This window comes from Podarcis bocagei (genome assembly GCF_964188305.1).
Source record: "Podarcis bocagei genome assembly, chromosome: 3".
NCBI lineage: Eukaryota > Metazoa > Chordata > Lepidosauria > Squamata > Lacertidae > Podarcis > Podarcis bocagei.
Window position 1 is genome coordinate 63611083 of NC_138127.1, and position 12689 is coordinate 63623771.

The following is a 12689-nucleotide window of genomic DNA, read 5'->3' on the forward strand; positions in this document are numbered from 1 at the left end:
GCCATCCAAAAATCCCAGCAGAGAAAACTTGAGCTTTACTTACCCAATCTCAAGCCACCAGGAGCCAGAGGCGTTTCCCGCCCTTCGCAGTACAGTTACCCACAATTGCACTCTATGAAAGCTTGGCTCTACCCCCCTCATACTCATTAGCGTTTGCATGTACAAATAAAGAAAAGATACCCAGTAAAGTGTGTGTGGGGTATTCATTGATACACCCCTTTAGCTACATAGACTAGAAAGTTACGTGCTGGTGCCCTGGTTAAAGTACAGTGGTACCTCGGGTTAAGTACTTAATTTGTTCTGGAGGACCGTTTTTAACCTGAAACTGTTCTTAACCTGAAGCACCACTTTAGCTAATGGGGCCTCCTCCTGCTGCCGAGCCCGATTTCTGTTCTCATCCTGAAGCAAAGTTCCTAACCCAAGGTACTATTTCTGGGTTAGCAGAGTCTGTAACCTGAAGCATATGTAACCTGAGGTACCACTGTAATTGGAGGCCAGGGTTAAAATCCCCACTTGAGCATGAAGCTCACTGGGTGACCTAAGGTAAGGTTACCAAACATCCCTGTTTCCCAGGGACAGTCCCCAGATTTACAAATCAGCCCCCTGACAAAACCCATCTATTTAGTAGAAAGCTGAAAAGTGTCCCCGGATTCATTGAAAAAAATCTGGTAACCTGAACCTAAGGCCAGTCATGTATCTCAGCCTAACCTACCTGGCAAGGTTGTGAGGATAAAATAGGAAGTGGAGAACCATGTGCAATTATATATCACCTTGAACTCCTTGGAGGAAAAGGTGACATATTGTTGGCATCTGTCTGTCTTGGTAGACAATGCAGGAGTGCACCTTTGAAGGTGAAGTCAACCCGCTGGAGAGTTGCCTCACTTGATGTGGCTATAGAGACCAATACGTGCAACTGGGGCAGATGAAGGGGTCCGGTTGTGCTGCTGCAGATGCACCACGGCGTTTCTTCTCCTCCCAGCAGCCATTCCTCCTCTGGTCACTGCTGTGGACACACAACCGAGCTCCAGGCACTGTGATCATTTGCAATGGATTCCCATACTGCTGAGTTAATGGTGCCAGCCTTCATGTCACGTTTGCAGACATCTTTATAATGTAGAATTAGTCTGTGTCTAGTGACTGAAGCCAGCTCCCCGTAGAGCACATCCTTGGGGACCCTGACATCTTCCATTCTGTGGACATGACCAAGCTAGCGTAGAAGTCACTGGGACATGGTGTGAACATGCTGGGCTTGTGGGCTTGGGACTTTTGTTTGAGACCCTGTCCTGCCTCTTGCCACAAGACATGCGCGACTACAGCATTGTGACCCTCTACAAGAATGTAGGTGACCGCCATGACTGTAACAACTACTGTGGAATCTTCCTGCTCAGTACAAGCCTTAGTGCCTGTAGTTCCTTAACAGATTGTTTCAAGTTACTCACTGACAGGGCTTTAGAGCTCAGAGGTCAACAGTTTACATGATTTTCTCACTGCAGCAGCTTCAGGAGAAATGCAGAGAGCAGATCGCTGTAATAAATAAATAGTGTACTATAAGACCAAGATCCAATGTTAATTCTATAGTGAATAAGGTATATGGGTATATACACCCAGTTTTGTCACTGATTACATCATTAGACATAACTTTGATCTGGGAGATTTTGGATCCAAATATGCTCTTCCAGTTAAGGGTTAATTCTTATCTACTTACTTTTGTATTCTCCTTTGACTCTAGTTTCCTCTTTATCAGATAATCACAGGGAAATTCTGGGAATTCTGTGGTGGGTGGGTGATTAGGAAAGGATTCTGTCTCCTAACTACTCATGTCTTTAAATTTAGCCAGATGACCCTCCCTCCCCTCCATACGCACAGCTCTCTAACTTTGTAGTGGAGTTTTCTTTTTAAAAGCTGCTCTGAATAAATTACACTGCTTCTGGGTTATCCTACCTTTAATCTGCCTCCAACATTGGTGGGAGATCTTTTCAAGTAAAATTCGTATTTTTGGCTTTTTTTTTTAAGGAACAATTTGTTTTAAAAAGAATAAACAACCAGACTATACTGTATCACTTAAGAATGGCTAAGTACATCTGCAATTCTCATCAAGTGGTCTCTGCTGTTCAACAACGGAAGCTTTATTATTTACAGTTATTCTGAGGATAGAAATGCACTTATTTCTCAGCTGGTTGAAAATATGTAAGAAATGCTACAAAAATGTATCTTGTTACAGACAAAAATGGGCCTTGGCTCTAATTTACTTGAATAAAATGTGGCTGCTTTGCCAACTATAAAGAGCCCCTGTGACCAACTGGGCACCAGCTGACTGGTGATTTGATGCAAGGATCTTCCTGCTCATAACACACAGCCACAGGAACAATGGCAGCATTCCATTCGCTCTTATGAATTCAGTGGTTACAAGCCTGGACCATATTCCAAGCAGGAAACCATTAAGGAGGCATTGCTAGAAGGCCAAGACCTCAGAAGCTCACACCTGCATGTATATGGAAGCCTCAGATTAATGATCTCTTATCATATGATAGTTTCCTACTCTGTGTAGAAAGGGGTGGGGACAAGCACACTATTACATGCTAATTTTTGTTTGCCTTTGGAGTAGGGTTGCAAATATATCCAGTAACTGATTACTGGAAAAACTGCAGGTCTCTTGGGACAATATTCCTTTAGGATGGCAAATTCCTTTGGAAACTGCTCCCACTCTACTACTACATGATTTTGTGGGGAGTTTATGAGCAAGCCAATTGATAAAATAAAATAAAATACAAGTGTAGCCAGAGAACAACACATTCTATTTCACTTCTTTATAGTCAAATATTTTATCCTGGGATTTGTGTGGATGCTGAGAATATCCAGGATTAGATATTCTCCTGATCTCACCCAGACTCTGTAACTACTTCTACAGCCTCCTTTTGACAATGAAGACACAAATCAAACCACTTCATAAATGCAGACCGCTCCTCTGATTCCATTAAAAAAGGTCTCTGGTACAGGACCAGCTTTACTATTAGGCAAAGTGTGCCAGACCCCGCAGGCAGCAGATATTGAGGGGTAGTGAGCAGGCAAAGATATGTGTGCCATCTTGCAACCTGCCCTGCTCTCTCCCGAAAGCTAGCTTGCTGTCCTAGAGTACAGTAGAGAATCCTGCCACATCCCCAGTGCCACAACTACCAGGCTGGTTTGCTTCTGTACACAGATGCAATGAGGCCCCATCTTGTCCTTTACTTGCTGGGCTATGCCAATGACATCATTAACATGCATTAGAAGGCATTTGTAATTAATTTGAAGTTCATGTTATTTTCTGAATTAGTTATGAAACAGATAATTAAGCACCGAATTAAGTGCTTCACAATTGATTCCATCCGTCTCTATCACCAATCCCAATAAATATATATGGTTTCCAGACAGGATCCGCTTCTGTAATAATTTTGTCGTGTCTCTGCACTTTCAAACCCTTGAAGCATCCAGATGGCCAGGGAGGAACACAAGCCCCTCTATCTGTAGCAAAGCAGCAATCAGTAGATCACACTCTTAATGGAAGAGTACAGTGGTACCTCAGGTTAAGAACTTAATTCGTTCCGGAGGTCCATTCTTAACCTGAAACTGTTCTTAACCTGAAGAACCACTTTAGCTAATGGGGCATCCCGCTGCTGCGCCGCCGCCGCTGTGCGATTTCTGTTCTCATCCTGAAGCAAAGTTCTTAACCCGAGGTTCTATTTCTGGGTTAGCAAAGTCTGTAACCTGAAGCGTCTGTAACCTGAAGCGGTTGTAACCCGAGGTACCACTGTATTGGAAAATACAGTTAAAGCAAGGAAGGGAGCGAGGGAGGAATAGGACATGCCATAGAATTTCTCCAAAGATGTAATGGTGGTGTAAAATGCTTTCCTGACATATCTTATCAATTGGGTTACAATTTAGCCCACAAGTGGAAATCAGGTTTAGATTTTATTGGAATCTGCAATGAAGTTTGGAGTATGTAGAACTGAAAACAAGTACTGTACAGTGGTACCTTGGGTTAAGTACTTAATTTGTTCCAGAGGTCCGCTCTTAACCTGAAACTGTTCTTAACCTGAAGCACCACTTTAGCTAATGGGGCCTCCTGCTGCTGCTGCTGCGCCTCCGGAGCACGATTTCTGTTCTCATTCTGAAGCAAAGTTCTTAACCTGAAGCACTATTTCTGGGTTAGCAGAGTCTGTAATCTGAAGCGTATGTAACTTGAAGCATATGTAACCCGAGGTACCACTGTATCAGCTTGTATCAACAGAAAAATATACATCTAACACTATGTAGTGGAGGGTAGGGAAGATGGTATTTTCTGCAGCTTGTTTGCCTGGGTCTGCACTTGAGTGTTGGCTACACTCAAAAAGATTACAAGACCAAGAGGATACATGTGTTTCCTGCTGTGTCTTGGACTGGTTACTTTTGTTATCTGAAGTATGCATCAACTCCACACTTAAAACTTTTTGCATAAAGATCAAGAAGCCATTTGACTTAAAGTAAAAGATGTAGACAGTGACAGGTTTTTTTAAAAGCAATGTTTGACTGCCAGATTTTGAAAAGAGGCACTTCTGCATCAACCTGCACAATTTGCTGACCCAACAAGCTGAGTGCAACCTCCCAACTAACTGCGTACAGCAGCTCATTGAGGGACTTGATAAACCCCCTGACTGGGGTGGGGGGGGGAAACAAAACACTTATTGGGGTCCTGATTTCACCTCCCACATCCCACTCAGATGCTCCCTTGGGCCATCTAGTTCCAACTTCTCAAGCTACATTCCGCTTGGTAAATCACAAATTACGCAGGTCAGCTGCAGTACATAATTCTGTTCTACGGTTTATACTGACATAATGGTTTTTAACATGATTCAACAAAGCTCTCAAGCACAGGCATAATGTTAATTATGTGCTACTGGATATGTCCACTGGAATAGTGCTATCATCAGATTATCATGTATCTAGAGTCAGATTAATAATAAATACATTGGACTGATTGGATGTAATACTAAACCATGGTATTATGAGAACAAGATAAGGTGAGCCTTGGAGCCGCCTCCTCCTCTGAGACAGAAGTTGCTTCTGTTTTAGATTAACCACAGATTCCTAGGTCATCCAGACCTAGCAAACTATGATTAATCTGATTTATGCTTGATCAAAACAGGCCAACTTCAAACCGTGGGTTAAAGGTGACTTCTTTCAATAAACCATAGATAAGGTGAACCACAGTTTAGGGTTCTGATGCAACACTCTACTGTGGCTAGTCAAGCGAAAGCTTCTGAGCATTCTGGAAGAGGAGACTGAGAAGAATGCATGAGCCCAAGTCACTATGGCTTGTCATAATAACACTAAACCATAGCTTCCCATTACATGTGAGCACATCCACTGAGTTGAATGCTAGAAGCTTTAGCACCACAGAAGTTCAGAAATCTGAACTCTTTCCCTCTACGGCTATTATTTGCAGCTTTAAGAATGGGTTTTAACTCTTTGGGCTTATCCACACTTACTTGTCTTCTGCTCTTTCCAGGCACAGTCTAGACTTTAAAGCTCTGTGTCTGAATGCTCCCCCCCTTTTTTTTTGCTTCAGAGCTTTCCCCACAAAACCCACTCTTTAAAGCTTAATTGGAGCAAACATCTCCAATTGTTTGTCATTGTTGGGAAGGCTAAGAGTAGTACAGTAATGATCTCTTGCAGTATGGTTATCTGTAGCCCTCATGTTGGTCTCTGGTCTAGATAGCTTTACCATTAACTTGTCTGGATTTTGCTTCCAGAGCCCCAGGTTCCCTCTGATGTGCATTTCCTTTATGGTAAACTAACTCTACTGTTTGCACAAGGAAGCATCAAATGGAGAAGGAAAGGGGGGAGATAATCTTGATCACTCACAGTTTTCCGTAATGGGTGGTGATGCAGTAAGGGAACCAACACCCCCCCTTGAAGGAATGTAGCATATGGCTGGCACCAGCAAAGAGTGAATTGATTTAATATTGGAAGCAGGTAAGCTTTCCTGTCCCTCCTGGGCCCTGGGTCATAGAGAACTTCCAGATATCAGAGTTATCAAGGGTATGGGAAGGTATTGTTCTCTTCCAGCAGGTCTTCTGGCCTGATTTGGAAGCTCTAGGATTGGAGCTGCTGGAACCACATCCAAGATACAACGGAATTTCACTGGCTGTTGTCAAAAAGATGTTTAAGGTGTGGTCGGTCTTGCAGGCTCGGGATCTGTTCAGTATTGGCCTCCAAAGTCACACTCTTCTGCAATGTGGGCAGTCTTCTGGCAGCCTTGTCCTGATTCACCTGTGCTCCCCGATCTAGACAGCTCACAGGCTTCACTAAATACCAGGGGCTCCAGGTCACCTTCTGTTGAGGAACCCTTCGGCTGAGTCATAACATCAGGTCTGGAATTGGGTTTAGAACTTGGAAAAGATGCTGTTTTCATTTCAAGGATGCACAGTACAGATTGACAATGATATAATTATTGCCAAATATATATAAAGCTAAATTTGTGGCCATGATCTGAACCTCACATGTTAGTTATTCAGTAGTGCCTTCTGCTACATCTGCTATTAATTTATAATAATATAATTATTGTAATAAGTTAGATGGTATACATAACAGAAGAGGCATAATTCCTGCCTAGAGGGTTTACAAGTCATGGAGGTTTTTAAGCAGAGATTGGATGACCATCTGTCATATACGATTTAGTCGAGACAGGGTCATTGACTACATTGATTTTAACAATGGCCCTTCAATTAGAGCTTGCTTTAAAACAAAAAAAAGCTTGTGGTATTTCCTTTAGCATGATGTTGTCCAGACCTAAAAATGAGCCAATAATTCCATGAATGACATCTATTTATCCTTCCTGACCCCAGTCTTCTTCTCAGATATAAAGCAGTTCATTCCTTTTAGAAACCACAAATCAACATAAACACCCACGCATGTCTTCCAAAATTTGGATTAGCATTCTCCCATAGACTATACACACTGTGCATTTGTCATAAGGCAATAGTCAAACATGAAAATCTGCCAGCTTCATACAACAGTTACTCAGTAACCGACTCCTAGGAAACACAAGGTTTTGCAGGGAGTGACTCTGACGCTACAATGTCCCTTATGTTTTCTGTTCCTTATCTGAATGACGAGAGAAGCTGAAACAGAGACAAAATGAAAACTTTGCAAAACACACGCTTTTAAGGGCCAATCTACACATTGCACTAAATATGTACTGAGCAGAAGGGATGCATTTATTGTGGCTTTTTGCAGACAATAGGACCTCCAATTTCAACTGTGACTGTTTGGAGCAGAGGGAGGGGGCAGGTTGTGATCCAGACAACCCCCCCCCCCACACACACACACATTCTATGTAACTATGAGGCTTAGGGGGAGAAAGTTTCCATTGGACATTTGAAGAACAGATAATATTTGCTTCTGTCTCCCCTTTCCAAGCAGAAACCACTTGGTTGTATAGTCTTGTCAAGAAAGCATCTTCCATACTTTCTTAAGGGCTGTCACATGGAAGATGGAACAAGCTTGTTCTCTCCTGCTCTGGCGGGTAGGACTCGAGCCAATGGCTTCAAATTACAAGACTACAGTTCCCCGGCAACTGGCCACAGTAGCTGGAGTTGATGGGAGTTGGAGTCCAACAACATTTAAAGGGCCACAAGTTCCTTATTCGTGTTCCAGCTGCTGGGCTGTTAGCTAAGTCAAAAGCAGGGTCAACTGATTATCAGAATGAGTCCTATTGCAGATCAGATTGCCACAGGTTGGAGAACAGGGACAAACTCATCAACCTCATCTACCTCGAGACAAGGAAACCAATTAAGTCCCTTTTCCCAACAATAACAGTTTAATCTGTTGTATTTCATTGAGGAAAAAACTGTTTACTAAAAAGTTCCCATATTTTCACTTTTGCTGACCAACCGTGTAATTACTACACTGTAGTATATATTTGAATTAGTCTTATCAAGGACTCATAAGCTTGCGAATTTCCAAGGTGGCATGTTGTTGCAGAAGAATAGGGAACATGGACTCATCCTGTTATTTTGCAGCTAGGTAACATCTGATACTTCACTGAGACCTGCTGCATCAACTCAATTGTGCTATCCCTACACAATTTTTCCCAGGGTCAGCAACTTTAAAAAGAATTTTCAGGAAATAAATGCTATTCATTTGTTAATTTCTGTTCAGCATAAAAACTATTTACTGCAAATGCACACAGTCCCTAAACATGAGGGATTCTCCTCCCCCATGTTTCAGTGCATAAAAAGAAACTATGGTGACATCTACTGGACAATGTTCTTCTTCTTTGGCAATCACTTGTAGTCTAGTAAGATTGTCTTCCCTGAACATGGTCTTAACAGTGAGTCCGTAAGTGACTGTGGAGGCCAATTTTGGATCCACACACCCTTCCACAGTGGGGACATTGGTTCCCGGGCAGGAGTTGATCATGGTGTGGATTTGCCAAGCATGCCTTCCTCTTAGCACGTTTATCCCTTTTGCCCTGAGTTCAAGCATCTTGAAAGTCCATGACACCTTTGGTATAGGCTGTTCTCCAGCTGGAGTGGTCGCAGGCCAGTGTTTCCCAATTGTTGGTGTTTATACTACATTTTTTTAGATTTGCACTGAGAGAGTCTTTAAACCCTTTTTGTTTACCACCAGCATTACACTTTCCATGCAGAGGGTATGAGTGAAGATGGTATGATTAATTTAGGAAATGTTGTGTGGGGTGTAAAAGCACCTTCAGGGCAGGCCCGGATATTCTTTGGCCTGACTTGACAGGAATGAAAAATGCAACAGAGACAAAAATTTAAAAAATCACAGGGGCAACAAATGCAGCAGTTTAAACAGAGTCTGTTGCTGCATACACATCATACATTTAAACCACAGTTACCCCCTTTGCAGAACTAGCAAATACGACAGCCAAAATAAGGAATCAGGATGAGAAACAAAAAAGTGGTGAGTGGGAATATTTCAGAGAATACTTAAAAAGATATAACACTAAATCTTTTCTACAAGTAGGGGGTAATACTTTGAGCAACCGTTAACATAACAAGGAAATTGATGGGAGGAAAATAGGGTGGGAAAACTAGCGGATATGCAGCAAAACAAGGTATACTTAGAATGCCATGGAGTGATGGGTTGGGAAGTCTGTACAGAAACAATGTATGATAAAAAAATATGATATCTAAATAGAAACTGGAAAATGCATAAATAATAATAAAAAATAAAGCACAGTTATCTCCACTCATCCTCCAATAAACCTGGGAACCGTAATGTGTGAAAGGTGCTAGAAATTATAGCCCTGTGGGGGGCAAACTATAGTTCCCATGATTTCTTCCCCCCCCCCTTTGGTGCTTCAGATGTGTGGCGTGTAAGTAGCCACCAGCATTTGAAACTCCCATTGTTCTAGGCAAGTTTTACAATTAGATCCCAGATCCCACTTTTGCTTAGAATGTCCCTATTTTCATTGTAGAAATGTTGGAGGGTATGGTAGGATGTCCTTATTTTCATTGGAGAGGTGTTGGAGACTATGGAGTTATCCAACCCTGGAGCCGTCTGAAGGCAATCCTGTATAGGGAAGTTTTTAAAAATGTTTAATGTTTTATTATTGTTTTTTTATATGTTGGAAGCTGCCCAGAGTGGATGGGGCAACCCAGTAAAATGTGTGGGGAATAAATAGTAAAATTATCATTACGGAATCGGACGTCCCTATTTTCATTGGAGAAATGTTGGAGGGTATGTTAGTGCACTGTGTAAAGGCCCACCCATTGAGCCTCAGTCCAGGTAAGACAGAGACCATTTTAGTGGAAGGCTCTTTTCCGATTTCCATTGTTCAACCTGTTCGGGAGAGGATTGAAGTCCCCTTAAACAAGGATCAAGTTCATAACCCAGGGGTGCTCTTGGATCCATAATTGTCCTTACAAACACAAATAATTTATGTGGTGCCAAATGGGCTGCCATTGAAGACAGTTCAGCAACGTAATATGAAGCTAATAATTCTAACTTAGACAACACATTACAAGCACATCACACCAATACCTTATCATTTCCATTGACGGAAGAAGTCTTTTCAGCAGTTGCCTCCCAGTTGTGGAATGCCCTCCCTTGAGGGACCCACCTGGTCCCTACTTTGCATGTAAAGGTCCCAGGGCTCAATCCTCAGCTTTTCCAGGTAGGGCTGGGAAAGATCCTAAAGAACTGCTGCCAGTCAGTGTGGGCAATACTCAGGAGCAGCTTCCTGCGCTTCTATGTACAACGGTGTCATCATGATATATTTTAGCTCTGTAAGCTATTTTGTGTCTCTCCTTGTTTTGATTTTATGATTATGGCTGAATTTGTTTTTTCAGTAAGGCATTTGACAAGGTGCCCCATGATATTCTTGTAAAGAAGCTGGTAAAATGCGGTCTTGACTCTGCTACCACTCAGTGGATTTGTAACTGGCTGACTGACCGAACCCAAAGGGTGCTCATCAATGGTTCCTCTTCATCCTGGAGAAGAGTGACTAGTGGGGTGCCACAGGGTTCTGTCTCTTATTTAACATCTTTATCAACGACTTGGATGATGGACTCAAGGGCATCCTGATCAAATTTGCAGATGACACCAAACTGGGAGGGGTGGCTAACACCCCAGAGGACAGGATCACACTTCAAAACGACCTTGACAGATTAGAGAACTGGGCAAAAACAAACAAAATGAATTTTAACAGGGAGAAATGTAAAGTATTGCACTTGGGCAAAAAAAATGAGAGGCACAAATACAAGATGGGTGACACCTGGCTTGAGAGCAGTACATGTGAAAAGGATCTAGGAGTCTTGGTTGACCACAAACTTGACATGAGCCAACAGTGTGACGCGGCAGCTAAAAAAGCCAATGCAATTCTGGGCTGCATCAATAGGAGTATAGCATCTAGATCAAGGGAAGTAATAGTGCCACTGTATTCTGCTCTGGTCAGACCACACCTGGAGTACTGTGTCCAGTTCTGGGCACCACAATTCAAGAAGGACACTGACAAACTGGAACGTGTCCAGAGGAGGGCAACCAAAATGGTCAAAGGCCTGGAAACGATGCCTTATGAGGAACGGCTAAGGGAGCTGGGCATGTTTAGCCTGGAGAAGAGGAGGTTAAGGGGTGATATGATAGCCATGTTCAAATATATAAAAGGATGTCACATAGAGGAGGGAGAAAGGTTGTTTTCTGCTGCTCCAGAGAAGCGGACACGGAGCAATGGATCCAAACTACAAGAAAGAAGATTCCACCTAAACATTAGGAAGAACTTCCTGACAGTAAGAGCTGTTCGACAGTGGAATTTGCTGCCAAGGAGTGTGGTGGAGTCTCCTACTTTGGAGGTCTTTAAGCAGAGGCTTGACAACCATATGTCAGGAGTGCTCTGATGGTGTTTCCTGCTTGGCAGGGGGTTGGACTCGATGGCCCTTGTGGTCTCTTCCAACTCTATGATTCTATGATTCTATGTTTTAATCTCTGCATTATTATTTATAGCTGAGTTGCATAGTGTGCTGTTCAGTTTTTGCTGAATTTCTGTGGTTTGGGGCATTATAGGGCAACTAATAAATATAGTAAATGAAATAACGAACAATAAATGTGTAATTTTATAATGATTCTTGCTTGTGTGTTGCTTTTCTCCTGTCATGAGCTAATGGCATTGCAGTAAACTAACTGTAGTTATTGGAACAGCCCCTTCTGGTCTACATGTAAGATCTGGTTCAAGAATGGGAAGTTGAAACGTAAGGAGTCATCTACCAAATACTGAAATGAATGGAGGTCTCAGAGAAACAGTGCCTCCTGGAATCGCACCTACTAGTGACTTGTTTTGCATTGGCAGCCATGTCATTTGGGGGACATGCTTATGTAATCTTCATGTTACAATAGGAAAGAAATCCCACAGAGCACATTAGCTCTCAGCTTTGTAGTTCTCATAAGTGTCCACAGTGTATCTTCTGTGACTTGGATTTACAGTACACAGGAAATGGGGATATGAAAACAGTTTTGCAGCTTTCATAGTTGGAAGTTAAAACCACTATTAGGTTTCACTTTTCGTCTCTCTTCTACTTAAGCGTGCACAGACAAACAAAATGCAAAGACATACATAACCTAACCTCATGGGCACTTCTGAATGTTTATCTGCAAGCTTTTATAGACACCAAAAACCAAGAAGAAAAATCCTGCAACTACAATGATACAACAAAAAGGCATCCAAAGTTGGGGGAGGAAAAGTAGGAATGAATACAGTGGTTGGGGTAGGGTTGGTTTTTTCATACTGCGTTCTAAAGTGAGAAGCAGCCATTGTCCAAAAATTTGATTTTATAGTTTTGTCCCAATCTTGTTCCAGGAAAATCAGGGCGGCCTACCTGCTCACTGTAGACCACCAGAGGAGCTGAAAACTGGTCATAAATTGAGGAATGAAGGAGTGCAATTTTATATTTCATGTAATTACTTCTAAGGAGCCATGCATTAGACTATTAGACTTTAAGACTTAGGAAATGTCAGCACTAGATCTCATTATTTTCCTATTCTGTATGCAAATACTTAAGATATATGTATACTGAATATATTGGAATGTATTTTCATAGCTTCCAGTTGTCATGGCCAGCAATTGCAACCAGGCTGGTCACAAGGGGAGTATGATCATCCAGGCAGCTGCCATAAGGATCAGATTCTGTTGACGAAACTAGAAGGCAGAC